Genomic DNA, 21,832 nt, shown 5'->3' with positions numbered 1-21,832 from the left:
ACAGACAATTTCATTCACTCTTCTTTCATAATCATAACTTTTACGCCTGCGGTGTGCGTGTACTAAATAACTAGCGGATGTTTCGTGAAGATTGGGTACATGCATTACATCCTTAAGCTCAATATAGTGATCACCTTTGCTTCTAAAATATTCAAAACAGATGAACAATAATTTAGTACATTTAGTACATACTTGTACTAAGCATCCGTTTCTTTCTGAAACGCGTCTTCGGGTTCTGCTTCGACCTTATCATTACATTTTACAGTCTAATTATTACATTTCATTAAGTTCTAAAATTCATGAATTTAAATTCAAGGATAGCAGCTGATTTTTAGTACTAAAATTTCACATTTTAAGTTTGTGATTATTTTGTTAAAGTATTTCAATCTTCGAAAAATACACACTTTTAAACAAAAGTGTAAAAGAAAAAAACCCGACGTAGTACTAAACCAAAAAACACCATGTACTAAATGTGCAAAGTCTCAGTAATGGTCATTTCTCCTATTCCAAACATTATTTTTCACTAAATTTTTAATCTTCTGTATATTTTTCTGCTTTAAAAAAACATTGTCTAAAAATAATTTAGATGAATAATTTAAAGAAGATTTTAAATGATTTATAGTACAAATAAATTACATCGAATGTTTTGAGGTGTGTTGAAATATTTTAAGACTTGAAAAATACAGACTTGTCCACACAAAATGTGCAACTTTTCCTTCATCAGTTACTTCAGCTTCTGTTTCACTCACACGTTGTTAATAAATTTGCACTCTTCTTTGTAAATCAACTTGTACTAAAATAGAACGTGGTGGAAAATTAAATTAGTAAAATAAATGTCTGAAGATCTCCAAAATTTAGTGTAAATGGAATACAATTGGGTTTTTATTAGTACTCTACTGTTCTAAAATGCTTCTACATAATCGACTTGTTTGTGTTAGTTCCTGTAACGATACTTTGGTGGTTTTAGAACACGCGGTTCGCGGAAAACAGTCAACTCAAGTCGATAATGCAAATGCACTTCAGAACAGCCATGTACTAAGAAGAAGGTTCAAGAGAAAGATTTACCATTCTCATTTTTCAATGGAATAGCATATAATCCCATTAGGTTTGTTGATAAATAAGGACTGAGAAAAACAGTCAGGACAGGAACCGACAGAAAGAAAAATCGATAACGCAGAAGCACATGAGATCGGCCATGTACTAAAAAAATGTTCAGGAGAAAGATTTTTCCTTTTTATTTGTTATTGGAATAGCATCAAAAACTCCATTAAGTTTGTTAATAAATTTTAATACCCAAAAAGATATATAGTCTTGCTACAACCGTGAGAAATACAACTTAACGAAGTACTAAAAAATCACCAAAATGTACTAAATGTGAAATTATTTAGTTGACTGGTATTTTACTTTCTGTTTCAATCATTCAGTGTTGAAAACAGTGTTGTTGCTCAATTGCAATCTTTAGTATCAAAACAAAAAAAAAAACATGTACTAAAAGAAGAATGTATCAAGCCCATGAGGTTTGTATATTTTGTATTCCGGAAAAATGCTTTTTCTTCTAAATATCAAATATAAAAGACTCTTTCAATAACTCTGTTACTTAATCTCCTTCGCAATTATTAAATTTACAATTTACAATTAATATTTATCAAGTTCTAAAAAGAAATAGTTGTACTAAAAATACTCGTGATTTAGAACAAAAATATTACGAAGGGTTTAAACTTTAAACAATTTTCCAACCTTGGAAAAATAGGTAAAAACTTTGAACGATTTTTCCAAACTTGGAAAAATAGGTAAAAACAGTTGTACTAAAAATACTCGTGATTTAGAACAAAAATATTACGAAGGGTTTTTAACTTTAAACAATTTTCCAACCTTGGAAAAATAGGTAAAAACTTTGAACGATTTTTCCAAACTTGGAAAAATAGGTAAAAACAGTTGTACTAAAAATACTCGTGATTTAGAACAAAAATATTACGAAGGGTTTTTAACTTTAAACAATTTTCCAACCTTGGAAAAATAGGTAAAAACTTTGAACGATTTTTCCAAACTTGGAAAAATAGGTAAAAACAGTTGTACTAAAAATACTCGTGATTTAGAACAAAAATATTACGAAGGGTTTTTAACTTTAAACAATTTTCCAACCTTGGAAAAATAGGTAAAAACTTTGAACGATTTTTCCAAACTTGGAAAAATAGGTAAAAACAGTTGTACTAAAAATACTCGTGATTTAGAACAAAAATATTACGAAGGGTCTAAGAATAAACTTTGAACGACTTTTCCAACCTTGGAAAAATAGGTAAAGAAAAAATACATTTACTCTATTTTATTGAAGGTTAGATATACTAAAATTTAGGTATAAGTGTATTTGAATGTATTTGAGATTTGGTATAAAGCTCGTCATAAAAATCCAATTTAACAAATCATTTATGTTGTATATCTAACACTACAAAAATACTTCTATAATTTTTCTTGAGTTTAATTTAGCACATGTAGAATTTAAATATTCATTTTAGAACTTCGCTTCGTGCTTTACATTTTCTTTGCAATTTGAAAGGGAAATATATATATTCAACTTTATAGGATATCTTCCATCTCCATCGGTAAATTATATAAAAGTTTTCATTACTCATAACATGTTCTAAAAAATATATTCTTCAACAAAGGTAGATTTAGTACAGATATAAAATCATAATGCTTATGAAATGTGCAACTTTCTTGTTCCTAAAACTTTTCTCTCAATTTTTCTTATTCATTGAAGATTATCATCAAGTTTAGTATAACGAATTTAGTACAGAAATGTACTAAATGATTTTGTAAAATTTCTCGCACATATTTCTCAGTGTAAAGTTGTTTTTTGCAGTGTAGAAATCAAAAAATTCAAATTCAGAATTTAGTGAAAAGAGTTAAAATCCAGTAAAAGAGCGTGGTTTGATTAATAGCATTATCGCTATCTGGACTAAGATTGTAAATCAAACTCTCGATCAAACCTTGACCATTTCCTAAACAAAATACCTCAAAACGCCACATAAAGCCCGAAAATAGAGGTCAAATTAGACTGTTAAATTTACAAAACACGACCATGGCTTTGTTTTATGAGCAGCAATTTGAATGAGATTTGGATCAATTAACGCCTGAGTCTCAAAAGAGCCCTCGGTATTGCAATAAATATTAAACTCGAATCTGTCACTTCCTCGTGTCTCAGCCACTGTTCTAACATCGCAAATGAATAAAAGAGCATAATGTTTAAACACAAGATTGGCCTGAAGAGTATATCTGTGAGGCTCTGGTAAAAGTATAGGGGAGGATGAGAATGAGGCAAATATATAAAATGCCATTTGCAGGAAATTCTATTTGTATGTTTTCATAAAACCACATTATAAGCATATAATCATATTAGAATATGAATAAACATTTTGAATCGTCGTCTCTTGCTCTGACCTCTCAATGAACGAGAGCAATTTGGTCTTGTGTCATGAAAATCGTGATTCACCTTTAGGAAAACTTGTGAAAATGCTTGTGCAGACTTTGAAAGAGGCAGATTTTGAGGTAAGGTAAAGGAAAAAAAAAAAACAAGAGCAAATGGCAAGACATACAATTGGATATAATTTTCAAGAAATGCATCCAATTTTGCTTCAGGGATGACTTCTTTATTATTTCTCTCATCTTTTTTTTTCTTGTTCTGAATTCTCCTTTTTTTCCTTTTTGTCTTTTTGATCTCCCGAAGCTCAATTCTGAGGTGTGTTCTCGATGTCCATGGCGAGCCAGGAAGTTGTATTCTTCAGTGATGAAGCATTATGTTGGGAGGAAGAGAAAGTAGATTGGAAAAGGAATATCTGCTGGTTATGAAACTCTCAAGAGATTAGAATTTTGCTACCGTCCAAATTGCTTCTTTGTGACTTCAAATTGGGGGTCCTGTCGACATTTTTGATTGGAAAACGTTTGTGCTTTTCAAGCCCCCCACCCCCTACTTTTAGGATCCACCCTCAATGTATAAAAGTTAATCAGACAGAAGGAGAGGTAATCGAACTATAAATTAAAATTGATTCTTGATGGAATTGGTTTTTAAAGAATATGTTTTTGGGATATAAGTACTACAATTAAAAGTGTAAATGGTTCTACCAGGCTAAACAATAAATGGCTTGAAACTTGAAACGCTTGAAATCATGAGTTGGAATTAATTTATGGATAGGGTAATCAATTCAGGAACTTATTGAGATGTCCCCCTTTCAGTTCTGAGATTAATCCGATAAATCTTTAAATTTTAAACCTGATAATTCATTTTTTAAAGTTCTATTCGTATACTAAATGATCAAGATTTTTGTAAGTAAAGCTACCTGATCAAATAAAATGCAGAAAACTTATCACTAACACTGAAAGCTTACGATCACGGATCAGAAATTCTTTGCATGAAGCATCTTTCCCTTTATTATTACAGGAAAAGATTAGTTCTTATTATTTATCATCATTTTTATATACATATAATTACCATTGACAACTTCAAAAATGTACAAACCCACCATTTGCCTCTTAAATGACATAAACTTAAAAAGTAACCGGTTTACGTTAAGTTGTTTGCATGTTTTGACCATTATAAATTAGTTTAATTTAAAAATGAGGCAACAAACTTTTGATTTCTCAAAAATGACCAACTTTCGGAAAACAATTATTTTTGATATGAAATAAAATTATTTTTTTTGAAAAATATAAATAATATGTACAGATTACAGGGAACTCATTTGCAAAAAGCAAAATTTGAATAGGGTAAGTGTGCCAAATTCCGGCCAGCTTGCAATTTCGGCCACCTTTTTTGTTCCTAGAATTTCCATGAACTTTTAGATTTTACGTACTCTAGAGATTATACAAGTATTTTTTTTCTATCATTTTTTCACTTGTTTTATCAAACACGCATTAGACAACAAACTATTGACATCCACTGTAGATATCGGTACATTTGAATTCTCATTATTTAGACGAAATAATAAAATGTAGGTATAATTCCAACCATGTGCTGTAAGGTCCCAACGTCTATACTAAATGAGATGAATAACGCATCGTCCAGGAATAAATAAATAATAAAAGGGGGTTGAATAGATAAGATTAACTAATTCTTGTAAAAAAAAATCGACGAGGAAATAAATTCTGTAGATTCAATATTAACAAATGCAACATATTTTGCATAAAATAATTAATAAAAGGCCGATAAGAATTTGAAAAAAAAAATCCATTTTATAATGGCGGGGCGATCCGTTCCGTATGGTTCGAGCTGCATGGTCGATATGTGCTCTTCTTACCTTAGAAACTTTTAACAAATTTAAAATTGCAATTTTAAATTTTTTTTTACTCATTCTAAATATTGGTAATAATTAATCACAATTTACTTTTTAGACGATCAACTGAAAGCGACTGCAGCGGATTTCGCAGTTTTTAGTAGGGGAAAGTATGCTACCTTCGGACGACTCAAGCTTCAAACAACTCATTTTTTTTAACATATTTTCAATAAATTTTATCCATATAATAATATAATTCAATAGCCTAGTCCAGTGCCTCAAATTTCCTGAAAAGAGGCAAAAGTCAAACCCGTTACAAATCTAGAAAAAAGATATGAATTTTCCGAAGCTTGAGCGCTTTCCCTAAATATTCTTAGTAAAATCCAAAATTTAACTTTTAAATGCATAAACGTAAGAAAATTTTTCATACAAATAGGGAAATTAGGAAGTTTTGAACCGTTTTTGAGTCTCAAGCATCGTCCAAAATGACGGGTTAATTCTCTAACAGAATTGGAATATATCACTTTTCGAAAATGCCCATTTCTTTAAAAAAAAAGCCTTACATTATTTTGACTTATTTTACTTAGTTGAAATTTGTCCACTTTGAATTTGAATTGTTTGAAAAATTGTAATATTCGCGAAATATTCGTAGAATTTCTATTTTGAAAATATGTAACCTACATGCCCCTGATTCTGATTAATTTCAAATTTAGTCAGTAATCTTTCTTAATTCTGCTATACATACCCTTGCAAAAAGATTAGTAAATACGTCGTAATAACCCTTTTTGTCATAAATATTTAAATTTTTTTAAAAATTATTTTAATTAAATATTTAATTTTTATTTTTTTTTAATTTCAAGATACAAAACTTAAAAATGAATTAGTCCATATTTGGTTTTTTATATTGTTTTTCGTTTCCTTAATTTACAATTATTCCAATTATTTGCATTTGTTTCGTTTAGATTCTTTTTCGTAACCGTATGTTCTATTCTATGAATATTCTATGTAACTATTGCAATGCAAATTTTAGTGAGGAAATCTAATAGTAAAAAATAAAAAAGAAGCTGTAGTTTATTTTTTTCCCCACCTCGCTCCAGGTGCCAAGCTCGTTGAGCTTATCTAGGACCGGGACATTTCCATCTTCGTGCATTTTCCAAGCTGTAGTTTATTTTTAGATTGTTAATATCACATTAACAAGAAAATATTCCATATTTTTTATATTTCAATTTTAGGTTTACACTTCTATTAAATCCACTTAGAACGCAGTTTTTGAGTGAGATTTAACTTAGAAGTTGGAGCTTTTGCTTCAGGAATTAATTTTGATGAAATCGGTTTAAGACGCTTTTCCACTTAAAAAACAATGTAAGCACGTTCGTACTAAATTGTTCTTAATAATTTTCTCGTTTGTTGTCTTTGTTCTGGTTTGTTCTAGTGTCTTAAGTCTCATAAGTAACTGTTTAATGTTACGCTTCTTTGTAATAATCCAAAATAATGAAAAATCTCGAATAAGACGAAATCTAGAATAGGTCGAAATCCCGGAAGGGTCGAAACTCCGAGTGGACTAAAATCTGAGCACCAAAATCCCGAATAGCCAAAATCACGAAAAGCCAAAATTCTAAATGGTCAAACAAAATCCTAAAAGGGACGAAATCACGCGAAATATTTCTCCAAAACATAGAAAAAAATCTTTTATTTTCATCAATCGCGGATGCAATCATGGGAACAGATATGATTTATTTAAAAATTCGGAATGTCGGCTTTTCGAGATTTTGGCTCTTTCCGGATTTAGGCTTTCGACATTTCGGCTTTCAGGATTTTAGCTTCCGGAATTTTGACATTTAAGACTAGGACTTACGAGATTACGGTTTCGGGATTTTAGTTATATGGGACGTCGACCCAATCGGGATTTTAGCTTTTCCGGGTTTTGGCATTTGGGATTTTGGCTTCCTATTATATATAGGGTAAAGTGATATAAGTTGGACAATTTACCGGTACAAGTTGGACATGGCTTTTATCTTGATAAATATAGTACAAAATTTGTTTTTAAGCACAATGAACCAAATTATAAAACTAAAGCATTAAAAATATACAAATAAAAATGAAGTACTAAATTTATAAAGACAAAAAGCCCTGTCCAAAATTGTCCAACTTGTACCACTTTACCCTATATATTATATTATTACATAATTTTTTTATTCAGTCGTCGATTTAGTAAATGGGGTAAGATGGGGTAATTTGGAACCACGTCTAATTTGAAACTGAGATTTCATAAACGTTTTAGATGTCAAAAGGCAAAAATAAATAAGAAATACTCTTAAATATAAAGTTTTGTACTTCTTCGTGCTTTTCTTTTCTCATTGATTATCTGCAACAGTGAAGAAAAACTCAAAATTCCAAAATAGACGTAATTCCAAATTATCCCATCTTACCCTAAGAATTATTTCAGATCATTTTTAGTTTTTAATATTCATTTAAGATTTTATTTCATTATAGGGTGAAGAGAACACATATTGACACTTTAAGAATTTATCATAACATACTTATTGACACTTTCAGTACCGATTTAGGATATGAAATTTAAACATCTCTTTTTATTAGAAAAGGCAGATTACAGAAAAAAACATATTATAACTTGCATTTTATCAGATACATTAAATATATTTCATGATTTTGACAATAGTGTCAATAGGGGTTCCCTGTCGAAGAAGTGTTCCTTCGAACGTACTCGCAAAAATCAAGGGGTTAACAAGAACGTTCTTAACTTTAGCCATACAGTGCTTGAAACAAGAACGGTTTCTTGTGTATTACCCCAAATTATTGCATAAGGTATTTAGATAACTCACATATGTTTCTTGTATTGGTATTTTTGTTTATCTCAGTCATTTGCAATCCATCTTCAACCGTTCTACAGACAAAAACGGATTTTCGCTACTATGCAGCAATTTATTTTTCCCAGAAGGAAACATCACCCTTCAATCAGGGCTTCTGTATTACGTGTTTCTGGGGCGCTATTCTCATCCATTAAGTGGACTTTGCAGTTGGGGTTGGGAGCCGTCCAGGAAGAATGAAAGAGAAGTTGGAAGGGAAAAAAGGGCACCGAAAAAAAAGGACGAAGAAGGATGATACGTGAAGGCCTTAGGATAATATTGATGGCATAAACTTAAGACAGTGCTACTGACTTGCCTCTGTTTCAATGGAGCAAATTCTTATATAGCTTGGAAATCCTATATATTTTGCTCTTCTGACATTAACTGCTATCGCGTAGAGTCCTCGAGGATTTATTGACGCACACACACACTTGCAGAAGCTAAGGGTGGGCCTGAGGATGATGCAGTTGCTGGCCGGTGGAAGGGTTTTTCTTTTGGGGGTGGCTGGGTGATGTGCATCTGAAGATGGTGGCAATAAATAGCGGAAGGAAGACGATGAGAATGAGACAGTGACTTCAAGGGGTGAAAGACGCGAAATCCATCCCCTTTTGGGGTGGCCAGGGAGTGTAAATGGTGTGAACGGTTAAGGAGTTATTCAGATTGGATACGACGCCTCCGTGTTCCAGGGGGGGAGGAGGCGAAAAATCGATCTCCATGAGATAAATGATGTCTGAAATATTTTAAATATTCACGACTCCTCAATACACCATCTCCAACGGACTCAGTCGTCTTTTCTTCACTTTTGTCGGAATTGATTGTCTCTCTGGAGAGAGATTTCGTCGTCGTTCGATGAACACGATTCCAAAAGGGTGGTTTTCTTGTCGGTGGAAATTGCCAGGATGGAATCTTCACCCATGTCTTCCCAAGCCCAGTCCACCCCAGAAAATTCAAAATGCTATCATCACAAAAATACGCTACATGAGAGACGAGTTTTGGCTGCTGGAGTGATGTACAAGCATTCACCCATTGCTTTTTCCCGTGGAGATTCTGTGGAAAGATTTCGATACTCTCTATTCTGCCATCCACCTCTTCCAGGAGGGAGTTATACCCAGCCACCATCCTCATTCTCCTTCTCATCTCACCACCGAATGGTGGTGTTCCATTTTCAATAAATTTTCGGTAGTCATGGCAACTCTCGCATATATATTTTCTCTCTTTCTCCGACCAAAAACCCCAGGATACTTACTATGTAGTCGCTTTTCCGAGAGAAATAACCCACCATCGAACCTCTCCCTTTTTTCGGGGCCCAAACACCGGCAAGACAACTTGCCTGGTGGCAACAACAAAAGCTGGGAAAAGTGAGAGAGAATGTCGTTCATCCCCCCATTGAAATGCGTAAATCTTTCAGCGATAGAATCAAACGTTTTAATGACGTCACATAGCCAATCATGACGAGAAATGTGGGTGGATGGGGTGGGTACGTTGATGGATGTTTTGGGTGGGTGGACCGCTTTTTTCCCTTCCTCATCTGTCCCTGTGCTGATGTGAAAGATTTTCCAACAACTAGGATGTTCGTTAAAAAACACAAAAAGACCGATTTTTCCTGAGTGTAAAAACCCGTAAAATAGATCAAAATTGTATCAAATATTCGAAATTAATATTAACTTAAAATAATTTTGATTAAATATCTCCTTTTCCAAATGAAAATTCACTACTGATCATCCTAAGTTCAACGGTAACTCAATATCTACAGTAGAGTCTCTCAAATTCGAACGACGACGTTTGGATTCAAAATGTCAATTGTGAGGTTATGTTAGAAAGTTCGTATTCTTGATGAATGAAAATCATATTTATGTGCTTCTTCCTGAATGTTTACATACATTATGGTCGTGTAAAATGAAAAGGAAGTATGTTACCACTAAGGACTTGCGAGAAAGTACGGGAATTTGATTCAAAGTACAATTTAATCTCACATACATTTCGTTGGTTTTCAAAAAATCGTTCAAATTTGGGAGGTGAGAAATGTCAAAAATACTCCCCGAGCGTTCGAATTTAGAAGACTCTACTGTATAACCGTTTTTGAAGACCTGTTCTTCGACATAAATAAAAAATAAAACGACAAAAGGTAACTTTATGCCCAGCGCACAATAACTTTTTTTTGTAAACATGTTTTCAAAACTTTTTATGAGAGAGAGCGAGTTGACTAGATCTACATTTTATTCACTCCCATAAGAAATTTTGAAAACTTATCTACAAACAAATGTTATTGTGCTCTGGGCATTAATCAGATTTTGTGCAAAAGATAAGTACCCCTTCATGTTTTTCATTCCAATTTTTGTTATTCAAAATTGTTTTTGAACTTCCTTAAACTTTTAGCCGAGACACATTCCTCTCGTTCAGTAATAACCTTCCCGATTTGAGAGCTCTCTCCGGTAGAGGTTTTTCCTTTACCGATTCGAAGGTATATCAGAGAGAACTTACCTAAAAACCCGTTGGAAGTTCGAACGTTTAAACCGACGAGTTACACAAAAATCAACAAGTTCCAAAAAAGTACATCTCTTTGAGTGAAAGTGCAATTAAAACGTTCTGCCATCCTGAATTTCCACAAAACTACATAAAAATTTAGTTTTTGCAGCAAACTTTGTACACTGTTGTTTACATTGTTGACGATTGAAATGTCAAGAATACCGAAATTCGAAATGAAAGAACAATCAGCGCTAAAGCGGCGAGTATGTGAACTTGCACTTTAGGCTTCCGGTAGATTTTCGAATGGATTTGGTTTGGCTTTGGAGTGGCTTTGTCTCTTCGAAAGGTTATTACTGAACGAAGCCATTCTTTCTGTTCCAGTGACAACCTTTTCGATTTGATGAGTTCCACCAAACTAAATAAATTCATGAAAAGGACATTTAATTTTTAATTAATTTAAAATTCAGACTGAAATTTCACAAAACTACTCACAAATTCACTTTTTGCATTAAATATTTACTCACTTTTTTTGGCTATAAAAAGTATCAAAAGGTAAATTCGAAATGGAAGAACATTCAGCGCTAAAGCGGCGAATATGTGAACTTGCAAGTTGTATTTTAGAGCTCCAGTCGATTTTCGAATAGGTTTTGCTTTTTCTTGTGCTGACTTTGTCTCTTCGAAAGCTGAATCAGAATCATTCTTTCCATTCATCGTTGGAGATTGATTAACAAATAGTGTCTTGGATAAAACGTAAAAGAAACTTCATTTGCAGAATAACTTGTTGATGCTCGAAGAATTCAAACTCAATTCCGAATATTCAAACTAAATTTTCGTAGAAAGTGGAGAAATTTATGAAATATCACACTAAAGCGCTGTTAAAAGTATTAATTAAAAGTATATAAACTCCGTGACTTTGAGGGGAGTTATAATAAAATGGACATTGTTTCTTTGATTTTTCCCACAACAGAGTAAATACAAACACATTTTGATACTTGGGACACTTCAAAATTCGAACAGGATTTTGTTCGGCCCTTATGCGGACGAAATGAGAAGTAAAATGTATTTTCTTTGATTTTCGAAACCAATCTTCCAAACGGAGTATTCCCAAAAAAAAGGCAATCACATATCTATTTCAAAAGCCAAAAAAGGCGTTGTTACTTTTCATTTCGATTGTGTGATGCCTGACGTATTTTCTGTTCGCATTTCGAAGTGGCTCGAACGTCAGTATGCGTCATTCTTCGCTCAAGTCTCCAAAATTCTTGTATTAGTCTTTAAAATTCTACTCATAATCATTGCTTAACTTTTTGACTTTTGATATTTGAAAATTGACTTTCAATTTTCGAAAATCAACGATATTTTGTCCATGGACCGGCGTTTGCTACTTAGCCAAGACACTATTAGAGAATCAAAATTCGACTATGACGGCTATGAGCACAGCAATTTTCTCTAAAAAAAATTAATTTCTATGGGGAAATTTTCCTAAACTCATTGGACGAATAACATAGTGGATACATTTCAAAATTACTCCTATTAACAGGCACTTAAACCCATTTAAACTGAGTTAGTTTGAAATGCCCTCTACTCAGCTATAGTACAGTTTGTCTTGGAAAATCTCACTATGAGTGACTCTACTAATGTAGAAAATTTACGAACCTTTCAAAAAAATATATATATGTAACCTGAATTGAACCAAAATAACCCTATTTAAATTAATCAGAGTCCCATCTAAACGGAGGTATTTTGGAATTCAGCCAACTCTTATTTCGAAAAACCCATTAGTGGTTTATTCCTTAAATATCATCCGACTGACTTTAGAATCTGATCAAGTGTGTCTCTGCTAAAATATTGAGTTTGTAAGACTTTTCGGAAAAGAGAATTTGAATGAAAATGTGCTCATTTAAATGAACCTAGGCTCATTTAAAGGAGAGTATTTCGAAATAAACCCCACTCTTCCGTACGCATTTTCGAAAATCCTCCATAGTAGTTTTCTTCTGAAGTAAAATATTTAGAAGAGCCTCAAGTGTATCTCTATAAAACAGAAAATCTTAAACAAAATTGTCACGTTTAAATGAATCAAAGTCCAATTTAAATGGAGGTACATCGAAATTCATCTCCCTCCGCTCTTTCCAGTAGGGGAATTCTGTAACGGTATGATAATGTCATATGACAAATTTTCGTGATAAATTCGAGGACAGGATAACATTAAAGCCCGGTGAGCATTGAATGGCTATTGCAAGAAGCTCTATGAAGCTTTTCGTAACTGATATGAATTTGATTTTTTATTATTTTTCCAGAATTTACCACATAAAAATTTTTAAATTAGTCATATGACATTGTCATACTGTTACAGAATTCCCCTCCAAGTCAGATTTCTATAATCCCCTTTGTGGTTCTTTCCTGAAATAAAAGCTTCCGGCTGATGTTAGAATTTCCCCAAGTGTGTCTCTGCTAAAATAGAAAGTCTAACAGTGTTATCACACTTGCACATTAAAATTTTAATATGATTCACATTAATTGTCGCTGGTGAGAGTCCAAATGTGTCATTTGTGTGTTTGAATCATTTTATATTCAAAATGTGATCTATTTGTTGATAAAAAGGTAGACTTGGCCCGCAAAATTTGATATAAATTGATTTATAGCATTAATGCGAAAAATTAATGCGATTTTCTCTTTAATTTTTTAATGTGAAAAATATTTATGCTTTAGGTAAATTTAAACTTATTTTTGAAGGCCAAGTCCACTTCTTTATCAATAAATAGAAAAACCCCAAATATTAAGTGACTCAAAGACACAAATAACATATTTGGACGCTCACAAGCGACAATTAATGTGAATCACATTAAAATTTTATTGTGCAAGTGTGATAACGCTGTAAGATACTTTCCAAAAAGAAGAATTTATATCAAAATATTCTTGTTTAAATTAAATAGGCTCCAATAAACGAGGGTATTTTGAAATGTACTCAATTTTATTTCGAAAATACCCATCAGTGGTTTGTTTCCGAAATAATGTCTTCTAGCTAACTGTTTAAATCTCTCCAAGTGTGTCTCTGCTAAAATAGAAAGGCCAAAAGACTTTCTAAAAGAAAGGATTCGCATTAAAATATCCTCATTCAAATGAACCTTTATGATCAGAATCGTACTAAAATGAATTTCAGTTTGTGAAATTTAAAATTTTAATTTAATATTCCTATACTTTCACTAGCAAAATCATGCTCAACACAATTTCTGCTATTCATAAAAAAATTATATCAATCTAATTCAATTTTCTTGGGTAAATAAATAAATTAATAAACAAAAAATAAATATCAAACAGAGTTGTACAATAGCACTTTCCATTCTCTCCAATATCCATCTTTCTTTCGAGCTCTATAATGTCTGTGTTGCATTTTATTGGTGCAAAAGTGACCTAAAAGAGGGAAAATTTGCATTTTTCAACGATGCATTTGTGTCTGGGGAGAAAGGTAACAGTTCAAGGAGGAAGTAGAGATCTTGGACGTCTTTTGTGTTTAGTGTTTTGGAACGATATCGAAGGTTGAAGATATTTTTCTTCCGCACCGAAATGATATCAATCTTCTTGTCTCCCTCACACAATTCCATTGTCTCTCTCTTCGTTCTTGCCCCCCAATGTCCACATCGAGTGCCCCATAAACTCCTATTTTGGATCATTCTATCATCTTGGAGAGATAAACACTCTTGGCCATCGTCTTGGCAGCCTCACTACAAGACATTACCTCAGCGATGGAGCAAATACGCTCACGACTATCGAAAACTGTCCCAAATGATTTGTTTAAGGTGAGCGTGAGTGTTTCGCGGGGATTTTTTTTTGCACCTTTTCGCAGGTTTTTGTATATTAAATCTCTCTGCTTTTTTTTGTGCTATTTTTGGCTCAGGGGATTCTCGAGGGGGAAGCCAAAGAGGCCATTGTTGGGACAGTAGAACAATAGCCAGGGAGTCTCTCATATCATAATCTCTCTTCTGGATGCACGCAGATATTCACCTTGTGGCCAGAGAAGAGCACAACAGAGCAAAAATGAAGGAAAAAAGGGCATAAGAAAATCAGCAAAGAGAAGCCCTCGGTGAAGAAGAAACGATAAAGAAGCCAGAAGAGAATCTTTCATGGACTGTCGGGTTTAACTGCTCATTTGAATTCATTACGTAGACGCATATGATCTCATTATGAGGCATCCTCCTCCCGCAATTTTCAACTCAGACCACATGATACCCCCCCCAACCAGTAGCCAAATGAGGGATAATTTATGGGCGTGAAGATTGAGTGAAAATTTACACACAATTTTTCGCAACTTCTTCTCACAACACAAAGTATCTATTGGGCACATTTTCTCGCATGTGCGATGATTTCTTGGGGCGCGCGAGATGCTCCCTGGCCAAGAAAGAGGAAGAAAAAGAATGTTATGAAGTCGTAAATTTGGCCCACAACGAAATACTGCACACAATTCACAAGGAAGTGTACAACAAGATGGAATGGAGAAGTCTCATCTAGTGCGATTTTTTTTTCTACTGGATTTTTTTCTGGGTTCTTATGTCTATTACACTGCTAAGAATACGGGGGAGAGCATGAATTTAATCCAAAGATAGAAGTTTTTAAAGTCTTCACTTTAAAAAAATTCAGTAGCTGAACAGACTTTTACGTTCGACTGAGAAGGTAATTAAACTTAGAAATTTGTCAAATTAATTCAAGGCAGACTATTTCTAATTTCAGTTAAATATATCCCTAAAAGTAATTAAAAAGGGATAAAAATAAAATAAAAAATAATTTAAAAACTATTTGTCCTGTGTGAATTATTTAAAATGCATTATAGATAAACTTAGGACAATTGGTGCTAATAAAAACGCATAGGCTAAATGGGCTAGAGCATAATCTGCACCTGAAAATTTGCAATCTTGTGCCCTAATTTTTAGTATTAAAATATTGCCTTTGAATTAATTGCCTTGTGCTTTGTATTTTCGTTTTTTTACTGCAGTAAAACTACAATAAAAATTATTATTTAAGGGGTTACATGAGTTAAATAGTATAAAAATACCATATTTTTATTAAGATATTTTATCACAAAATTAAAAAAAAAATAAGCTCATATAATAATTTAAGAGTACAACAGTTTAACTGATCTTTTTTATAATTTTTATTTTAAGATTTTGAAAATTCAGCCATTGAGATTTGATTTTTGGAAACTGTTTTCGAATATTACGTACATTTCGATAGTCACAATTAGTCTAAGTATGTTTATCAGAAGACAAAAAACCAAATATTTTTTGTTAGTAGATGAGTGTAACTCGTACTTGGATGAAGGATGTTTTGTTTCACAGATTTACAACTAATTTTACAAGACAAAATGTTAAGAAATATACGGCAAAAATGGTAATTTTTTACTGTATAATTCTTTCAAAAATACAAAATCCAATCTTTTTGAGTATACCCTTCATCCCAGTACATGTTTAACTCACCTCCTAACAGGAAATATATTTTTTTTTTTAGATTTTTGAGTAATCAAGACTATCCCAAAGTATATTTTTCTCAAAAGATATCAGAAAAAGGGTCCCAACGGGTGAATTTTTAAAATGTTTAAATGAAAATTTTAAAAAAATATTACTTAAATACTGTATATAATTTTGTATGGTTCAAAGTTTGAATTAAACAATTTTTTTATAACATTTTAAAAAAAATTAGAGAACCTATTTGTTTCTTGTCTTAAAAATCTACATAACCCCTTAATTCGACGTTAAGTTATAATTTAAAAAAAATAGGTCCAGAGGTCATCATACGAAATATCACAAATTTTGAAGGGAACGGGAAAGAGTAAATGAGAAAAAATGCCTCATCTATATAATGTTTTTATGGAGGTTACTTAAAACCGTAAGATTATATTTCTTTCCGTTTGACCTCCTACCTCTTTCAATGGTTAAAAAAAATTGAATAGTTTTAAAAGCTCCTCTTTGAGTTCGGTCAATATGGATATTTCAATACTAGATCACTACTGGTAATTTATTCCTATGATTAAAAGCGAATCGTAAATTTATGTTTTACGGATCACTAATCAGTAAAAAGGTAATTTACTGAGAGATTTTTTAGGTTTGGCAACAATGCCAAATTCAAATTCAATGTTTTAAATGTGCATTTGTGAAATTGCAAACCATACTCCTCTAAAATATGCTAGTAATGAACATAATTAGGGCTCGATACTCAATGTTATTTTATACGAAATCATTTGATTTTGATGCGGTTTTGATTTTACAGAAAAGATCTGTGATTTTTTTATCTTACAATATTTTAACCATTTTCTTAGACAAAACTTTTTTTATTATAGATCTCCCAAAAATATGATATTATATAATTTCTTAGAAACCCTATTATTATTTAAGGGTACAATAAAAAGTTTAGTTAGAGGAGAATGGGATAGGTAGGTTTAGGCACTTAAACCTTTTTAAGACTGAATTGCTAAACAAATATGAACCATATAGGGGAAAGTACTCTCCCTTCGAACTTTCATGCCTTCGAATAATATGAATTTTCTTTAGGTTTTCCTAAGAGAGTTACACATTTCTATTAAATATTAGTTGGCTTATCATCAATTGTTGATAATTCCTTAATAGTTTAGTGTAAATTTCTTACGAAAAACAAAAAAAAATCACATTATTCGAAGGCATGAACATTCGAAGGGAGAGTACTTTCCCCTACAAATACAATTAAATCTCATTAGTTTCCATTGAGTATTGTTTACCTAAAAATATATAGCACAAATCCTAGATGATCATATATGATGTCATAAACGTTTATTTTCGTATTCTCGAAATTAATAGATACTTGAAACAGCCCCACCATTCCCTAATTCAAAAAAAGTAAATCATTAAAGATTTTATTGACAAATAATAAAAAACACTATTTAAAATTTTAAGTTTATCCTCGGGCTCTAGGGACTGTCTGAATAGAGCAAATTTAAATAAATAAATTTCCAAACTGGAGTATTGCAAGATAAGATCCTATTTTTTGGTATACCATAACATTCCTTGTTTAGTTAGTAACCAGAAAAATACTGAAATGAACCATTATGAATGTCGGATCGTTTCAAATCAATTGTCTTATGCAAAATATACTGTACCCGAGTAATGAAAAAACAAAATTTTTGCAAAAATTACTCATAAAAGGAAATGATTAATTTTCAAAAAATCATTTTATTTTGGAGTGACAATCCGACTTTCAGTGTCGATTCCTCCTACGCTTTATCTACTCCTAAAGCTAATTATTATTATTTATATCTATTTTCTTTACAAAACTGAGGTATTTCGTTCTCATAATACGTAAAACCGAACACTAAAAAATGTTATAAATAAATTGAAAGTGATAATGAAAAGTGATAAAAAATAATATAATCTATAATCATAAACTATCAAATCCATTTACTCTGTCCTTTAATTTGAAGAATCGATTAAATTTTTTTGTAAATACTGATCATATTTAATAAGTATATTTTACCCTAAATTATGAAATAATTCTTTAAGCTTCAAATCGACTTTTAAAGGCTGATTCGTAACCTTTGATAAAGATCTTTAATTTTCAAATGCTTTCTAAGGCCTTAAAATTTGTTTAAACCTTTAAATGTAGAAAATTTCAAGGCAAGATTGGAATAGATCACACATTCATTACCCTTTAACTCAGAGTCTTTAAGTCGGAGTGAATTTTAGCATAACTCGTATAATATTTAAATCAGGATTTTAAGAGGTTTTTGAGGTAATGATCAGCAAAAAAAAACAGTCTGTCCCTTTAGGCTTATATAAAATTCTTTTAAGTCATCAAAATTCTTTTGTATTTACAAATATATTAACTATGTAATAAATGTTATAAACTACAGATTATAATGGATTATTTAAGTTTTAAATATTTGTTTTTCTACAAAAAGGTGAGATTGCTAAAAATCTCAGCTAAATACTACACAAATTTTAGATAGACTAGTTAAACTTCAATTTAATTTTCGAAATGATTTCTTATTTTTTTAATTTTTAATTATTTTTATTTTTTTATTTTAATGAAAATAACTTTTATATTTTTGAATTGTGATTTCTGTTTTTAAGTGATCAAAAATCAAGTTAAATTGTCACTATTTGGTTAGTTTGAATAAGCTTCAGTACTCAGAATATCATATGTAAATCTTAAATTAAATTAACCTCCTTACGTCCCCCTACACATTATGATTTTTTTTCAAATTCCCAATTCGTATAACCTTAAATTTTGAGTTCACAGACCTCAAACAATAGTCTTGAAAATAATTTAAGCAAATAAGCATCTTGTTTCGAGTGATGTAAAATCCTCGAGCACTCTAAAATGCCATGTAATCGATTGTGTGGAGAAGAAAATCGCCTTGGAAGCCTCCTACAAGTCCTCAAGAAAGGCAAGAAAATCCAAAGAACAATACTGCGAAATTGGAGAAAAGTCAGACATCCCAGCAAACAGAAGGGTATTGGAGAACAATAAAAAAGAAGTAGCAATAACAATGCCAAGAGAGTCAAAAAGTATCAAAAAAGCGTGTGCTGGATTCTCGTAATACCTGGCATAAGAGATGTTGGGGCTTGGGGCCATGGGCAAAAAAAAAACAGGCACACCGAAGCAGGATGGGAAGAGGGAAGAGCCTGGGGGAGAAAAAGAGACACCTTGACACGAACTCACTGTTCACAGAATCACGTATCTTCATCAAAGGATATAAATTACGCACTGTTCGATTTTTATCCCGCAGCACAATCTTCGCGAAATACCAAAAAGGAGAATAACATAGAGTTGTGTGTGGCGAGAGATTGGAGTCTCTCTCCTCAAAAGAAGGTATTTAATGGGGTTAGTGCTTTTTGCATCTTCTTCCATCTCACGTTGGAGGCAGCATCTCCTTGGAGTAGTGCACCATATGAGAATATGCAAGAATTGCAGAGATGGGATACCACTGAGACAGGCTTCCCAGAGATCCAGGTAGCACTGGCAGACACTTGGACCCTTTTGACAGTTGATCACTAATTGCAGCACCTCAACTACCTCAGACCCTACCCCTTTAGGAACCCTCCTAGCCCCTTCTTGAATTTCTCGCATGAGACCCAGAGAGTAATCCTCATCTTCCCTTTGCCGCCAGATAAGAGACTTTGATAATTGTGTGCATGCTGGCAATTTTTTACATTCAACTTCATTATTCCACCATCCAACCCAATGGAATGGACTTTTCTTTTCGCAAAAATCGCACATAAAAGGAAGACAACAGAGGAATTTCTCATGTGGATGATTGTATCAAATTGATTAGTTAGAGCTTTTCAGGAATTTTTCTTCTTCTCAATTGACGATGGTATAAGAAACTGCTCACCTCCCTCATCAACCCAAGGATATCAACAACAACAAAAAAAAAAAGAGAGACATGAAAACTTACCCAAACAGCATTAGTTCAGCAGTTGGTTGCTTCTGATCGAAATTAGTTCAAAGACATTCTCGACAATCAATTGATTCTTCATCTTCACTGCGTCTCTCGTTCCAGTGCTTCAGTTTGTCTGCAAAGAAAAGAATTTTTGCCCAAATTAATTTCTTTCTCTCGTTCTTTCTCACTATCAATTTTATCTCCCTCTTGGAATTAATTGAATTTTGAGGTAACAAACATTTGGATGCCAGTAGGAATTTGTCTCGAGATAGCCAAGGTATGCAAATCAAGGAGTTAGGGTTGGGGTCTTTTGCAAATTTGAGGAATACGACCGAATTCGAACAAAGACTTTGTAGCCTTGAAGCATTTAGTATACAAACCAAATAGAGAGTTTGTTCACTGAGAGAAAAAAGAGGCTACGATTAACTTTTTTTCCTCATAACTTTAACACTTTTCGGGTGTAAAAATATATCAACATTTTTTAATGTTAATTTTACAGCTTTTTAAGGGTAAAATTAAAATGAAAAAGGGTAATTTTACCCCTAATACATCCAAAAAGCATAATATTTACACCGATTTCGGATCAATACTGTAGGGTAAAATTAACATTTTCGGGATGTTATTTTAACTTTTTCGGATTTCTCTGTGTTTGGAAATAGAGTGTCTCAGGCTTTGCGAAGTGCTCGAACTTGTAACTTTGATGCTATACCTTGCCGTTTAGAATGGATTTGGAGGAGAAGAGGTTGGAGGGTGGGAAATGAAGGGCATTCTGATAGACCCAAGGTCGACTTATGGGGGGGTCCCTCGAAAGTACTAAGTCTATATCTTTAACCCTTTGAGCTCTAGCCGTGGTAGCGGCCGGACGAACAAACGGAGCAACAGCGTGATGTCAAGAAATTCTTTCAAAACACGACCCCTTAGGGGATAAGTAGTCGAAATATATACATATATACCGTAGATGCGGGTGACTGCCCCCTTTTGTTTGTAAGCGTTTGTTTAATTCTAGAGGATCTCAGTGGCACAATAGGCAAGACCATTGGGTCTTGGCTGGATTGATCCCCGGCTAAATAAATATTCTGGTTCATAAATAACCAGAATATTCACGATAAAGGAAGTAACAGGCAGTATTAATCCGTATATAAGACAAAACTACTATTATTGTAACAATTTTTAGTTCATAAAAGCTAGTATATGCAAACGTCTAGTAGAATATATGCAATGTAGAGCGAGGCGAGTAACGAACTTCTGGCTTACTATTATTAATCATATCAAGATATTTGGATCTCAGTGGTGCAATAGGCAAGACCGTTGGCTCTTGAAAGGAAGAGATCTCTGACTTGACTCTCACAGCTGTTATGAGTTCGAATCCCGCCCGGTGCAAAGACCTGAATGTCCGATTTGGTCAATTTTCACATGTAATAATAACGTAATATTGTAGTAGGATTGTTGAGCCTAGAGGTCCTGGGTGGTCTGTAGTAATGGACTTCGCAGATTCTTCCAACACGAGAATTGACATTTTATAAATGATACAAAGTTATACAATATCTCACTATGACTAAAAATTTAATTCTCGCATTTAAGAATGGCCCTTACCGATCCGATCTACGATGCCTGATCGATGGAGACCGTTCTTGAACATTAGAATTAAGGAAAAGTTTATGAATAGTAGGGGGTCAAAGTCACCCGCATCTACGGTAACTCAAAATTGAGGGATTGTATATAACACTCTCTCTCTTTGGAGTTCGAGCAGTAGGGGAAAGTACTCTCCCTTCGAACGTTCATGCCTTCGGATAATGTGTATTTTCTTTTATTTTTCCCAATTATTATTAATC

At 32.8% G+C, this 21,832-nt stretch overlaps 1 protein-coding gene across 1 annotated transcript in view; it reads right to left on the bottom strand.

Annotated features, from left to right (window-relative positions):
- LOC129798472 (protein tiptop) overlaps positions 1-21,832 on the bottom strand; it is a 359,823-nt gene that overhangs the window by 280,388 nt on the left and 57,603 nt on the right. Inside the window, exon 2 of the mRNA XM_055841626.1 lies at positions 20,016-20,133. The gene's annotated coding sequence lies outside the window, so the exon portion shown is untranslated. The remainder of the gene's footprint in view (positions 1-20,015; positions 20,134-21,832) is intronic.

This window comes from Phlebotomus papatasi, chromosome 1 (genome assembly GCF_024763615.1).
Source record: "Phlebotomus papatasi isolate M1 chromosome 1, Ppap_2.1, whole genome shotgun sequence".
Classification (NCBI taxonomy): Eukaryota; Metazoa; Arthropoda; class Insecta; order Diptera; family Psychodidae; genus Phlebotomus; species Phlebotomus papatasi.
Note: the sequence above shows the minus strand (reverse complement) of the source record. Positions and strands in the feature narration are given on the sequence as shown.